Raw genomic sequence first — 4,797 nt, forward strand, 5'->3', positions numbered from 1 at the left:
CCAATCAATTTGGAATGAAATCCATCTTGAGGTTATATAGCACCTTTCATAATTAAGACCCCCCAGGCAGCTATATAGCGCCTTCCTCACAAAGATCTTTTCATGGTTTAATAGCAGCACTCAATGCAAGTCGCAATAAGGGAGGGCACAGCAAACCTTATCTAAGAGAGCACCTTAATATAGCGCCTTTCAAGGTGACCCCCCCCTCACACCAAGACACTTTCAACAGGAATCAGAGGTCCACAGGGTCAGCGCCACACGCCATCCTGCTGTGACTCCCTTAATCCTTTGCACTGCCTTCTGGGAAGGCACTGCTGACCTGCCATGTGACACCGTTGTACCTTCGAAAGGATGTGACGGTGCTGGGATTGTTGTTACTTGTCCCACAAGAGGTAACCGTAGCAACGCATCTTCAGCTTCTTGGTGGCCTTCTGGGAATGCCAGTGTTGATGTCCTTGCCTGCCCAGTCTGCTCCTTTAAGGTGGAATCTCCTTGAGGAGAGTAAAAGAACGTGTGCCCGTAGTGACTGTGGTCAGGTGACAGGCCAGCACTGGGCCTCGTTGCAGTAACACCTCATGTCACTAGTGGGCGCTGAATTGATTCGGACAAAACCCCCAACCCCCAAGAAAGGCTCCTCCTGTTGGCACCCCAGTCACCAAGCTAGCTGTCGAGTGCCTTAGCGGTCAGGATGGGACCACCTTACTGGGGGCTCACGCTGAGGCCTTAGTCTGGGGATGGAGGGGCTGAAGTGACCAGGCGACCCACTTTGTGGTGCCACAGCACACCTCTGAGGGGCACTGACACCCGTCTGCTGACCGTTTTTAAGGCGTCCCAGTCTCGGTGCCCCATTGGCTTGTTGATCCAAAGACGGACGAATCGGGCTCTTGAATTCCACATTGGCGCAGCACGGACGCTCGCGATTGGCTGATTTCGTTCTCTTGAAGGGATAACTGGATGACCTTTGACCTCTCTAGAAGTCTTCCTCTTTGCCCAGAATGTGGACTGGCAAGAACAAGCTGGGTGGGATTTTTCTTGTTTTGTTTTTATTATTGTTTTACTCTAATGGATGATGACACGTTTATTAAATGACAACGTCTCTTATTAAGATGTGCCCTTGCCTTCTGTGTCACTTCTCACGTTGTGCGCCCACAGCCCACGGAGGATCGGGGACAGCAGGACAGTCTGACAAGGTGGCCTCGGCACAAAGCGTGTCTATCAGTCTGCTGGCCCTGAATCACCACCACGCAGGCCCTTTAGTAATCCTGAAATGCCCTGGACATACGGGCACCATGTGTCACCTCCACCAACCTATGAGATGCCCTGCTCCCCTTGGGGAAACAAAGAGAGGTGACAAAAGTCCAGGGAGACGAGCAGACTGTCTGTCCTTTGTGTTGTATTGTATGGTGGCCATCACGGGTCACTGCTCTCCGGCCTCTTCACGAGTCTGCCATTGACTCAGGTGGCAATCAACCACTTAGAAATGTGCCAAGTACCATGGCAATGCTGCCAGTCTGTGTTGTGTGGGCACATGTGGCTGTGACCTGTCACACACTGGCTTTCCATCCATGACTGACGCCAGCCTTATGCCTCTGGCCCCCTGTAATCGTGGCTTCAGAAAAGGAAGGGACATCTGGAGTCCACTGCAGTCATCTGCAGACCACCGGGAGGCAAGGAGACGAAAATCCAAAAAAATAATCCAAACAAAAAGAAAATAAAGGAAAAAAAAGGAGAACGAGAACAACGGAATGGGTGGTGGGCTGCGGTGGGGTGGCAGTGGGCTCTGCTGGTTCTAATAATAAGAAGAAGAATACGGGCACACAAATAGTCCTAATAATAATAATAATAATAACAATAGCAGTGGCAGCATTCATAATAACAGTTTAGAATGGCGTGTTATGTAAGTATAAGAAATCATAAGAATAATAACACCAATAATAATAATAATAATAATGGAATTAATGGAAACAGGAGAAGCAGGTTAATTAATAATCATAATAATAATAACTTGCAGGCATGTTGTGTTATGCTGCTCTAATAACATTAATATTAATAAACATAATGATAATAATAATAGCAGTAATAGCATTAAAATTCAAATACTGTCAAATAAACAATAACAATTCCTAACAATTAGTAATGCAAATCAAGCTGAAGTGAATGAATACTAACAATGCATAGCTAATAGTATACTAATATTAATTATTCCTCAGATTTGTTTAATTAATATTAAGATTCCATTGAAGGTTTGACAAGCGGGTTAAACATGTTGTGATGATGATGATGATGATGATGATGGTATCTTTCTGATCAATGCTCTTAATAGTAATGCCAGCATCATTCTAGTAGTAACTGAAAGTTTATTGTGAAGGCCACTCTCGGGCACCTTCACCAGGTCCTCAGGGGCATCATCTTCGTCATCGTCATCTTCGTCATCATGTTCACTTTGATAGCCCAAACCATTCCAGTGGATTTGTGGCCCAATCCCCCATATTAATCTACGAAGCCATCATTGGACCATTTCGAGGGTCCTTTGCTCAGCCTGCATGGTCTTAATGACCTCACAACAAGGGACCCAAAATGGCCACAATGGGGGCCGTCACTTGTGGACCTCAGAGTTTAGTCCCCGCTAATCGACATGGCTGTCCATGGACCTTTAGAGTCCCTCGCATGGTCACCTTTCCTGACTTCAAATATCTCCAGAGGTGCTACTGCAGTGGGCACACCAGGAGGCACTGCCATCTGGATTGGGGCCTCTGATTCTTGCCCTTTGTCACTGGCCAGCAGCACACTGAGTATGAGAGACCCCGGTGACATGTGGCTGAGGTCTTCAAACCAAAGAGCAGACCACCACTATGACACAAGGGGCTGCTCTGACGTCACCTGGGTGGAGTGGCCTGGCAGAGCCTCACCCGGACCTCCACTGTGTATCGGTTGGGTGACCACTGGTGACCTCACCCACATGGAGGCCTCACTCACCACCGGACCCTCCTGTTGTCCATCGCAGGTCGCTTCTTGATTTGTGAAGCGTTGAGTTTGCGCCCTCCACGCGTTCTCAAAGCTGGCAGCTGAGTATAATTAATGAAGTGCCAGCCTGAACGAGCACATTAACATGGGCCAATAAGTCATTCATTAAACAATCAAAAGGCATCTGAACTGACCTGGAAAGCAGCAAAGCTGTGAAACATCCACTTGGCGGACCTGCGGATGGGCACTCCACTTGGCACTGAGAGTGAACACCTCGCCGGGCACCCACCCCTCATCTACTGGCCCATTTGTACCCACCAAGGTTCAGGTGTGCCCACGTGGAGCAGACTTTGCTTTGTGCTCTCTCCCTGTGATCCTCCCTCCTGTGCACTTCTTATCAAACAAAAGCCGTGCTGCAGACCCTCGAGACCCCACAGAGAGTGCAGTGAAGTCTGAAAGGCACAGCAAAAAAAAAAAGGGACATCAAGCTTCGCTGCCACCGCCACATGAGAAACAGCTGCCAAGGAAGGACCACAGCAGGGTGGCATGCCCGTCACTCGGCGTACTGCCTCAGTGGTCCGAGGGGAGACGCAGCATCAGGGGCTGAGACGTCTTGGGAGGCTGGCTGTCCAGTGAGCAGCTCAACCCGGGTGGTCAATCACCTCAATGACCCACCTGAAACTGAAGGACCAGGACCAGGGGTACTTGGAGGGGCATTTGTGGTGGGGAGCCAATGGGAATTCACATATACAACCAAGGATTGAAAAATGAAAAAGGACAAAAAAAAGGGCGAAGAATAAACAATCAAACAAACAAATAAACAAGCAAATAAACAAATAAACAAATGAATGAATGGATGAATGAACGAGTGCCCTCAGGTCTACTGAAGATGTCACCCATGGTGCCCTACGACACTTAAGGCAGGAAAAGGCGAGGCAGGGAGCAGACAACTGAAGACATGAAAGGCGCCACATGGATGATTGGCATATTCTGATCTTGCACAGCTCCTCCAGGGGGCACTCAAGCCCCCAGTTTTTGTCTTTTCCACTTGTAAATTCGAACACAGCAGCATATAGCGCCTTTCCTGCCTGTGCCCAAGGTCCTCTTTAGCAGCACTAAATTTCCCACAGGTGGGCGTACTTTTATTTCTTACCCATTCCCAAAAGCCATGTCGATGTGCCAGGCATGGCGGGTAAGCAGAAAACAATTGAATGGCGCAGATTTGTTTCTCTTGTGCCACCAGGGTCATTAATGAAACAACCGTCAATCCCAATGATTAGCTCCAGTTTCAGACCCTCCCTTAAAGGAGACTCCGTGGCCCCTGGGCCAGTCCTCACCCTGGTACTTCTCTGCCAGCCTCCAGTAGGCCATCTGGATAGATTCTTGTCAGGAAAATGCACGCCACCCGCACAGTCATCCCCGTCCCATGTGTGACACTCACGCAGCACTTTTTATGTTTGTCTTGTTAATAATGTGCCCCCCCACGACCCCCAGCACGTTGCCCCCCCGTCTGTCCCTCTCAAATGAAGCCGCTAATTAAGTTTGCACTTCTTGCTTCCATCTGCCTCCCTGACAAGCAGAAGATAAATTCCTGCCATTAGCTGCCATTACCCTCCAGTGGTGGTAGGGAGCTGCTTGACTTCGGCGTACCAGGGTCTGCCACAAGTGTCCTCCTGCGTGACCCTCAGGTCTAAGAAGGCCACAATTACCCAGTGACATACAGGAAGTGCACTCCCATGCCACCTGTCCACTGTGGACCTGCCTGTCCGGTGACTTATGTCAACCCCCGGTCAATAGGTGGCACCATAGATCCCTAGTCAGGACACCCAGAGG

The sequence above is a fragment of the Polypterus senegalus genome, chromosome 13 (assembly GCF_016835505.1).
Source record: "Polypterus senegalus isolate Bchr_013 chromosome 13, ASM1683550v1, whole genome shotgun sequence".
NCBI lineage: Eukaryota > Metazoa > Chordata > Cladistia > Polypteriformes > Polypteridae > Polypterus > Polypterus senegalus.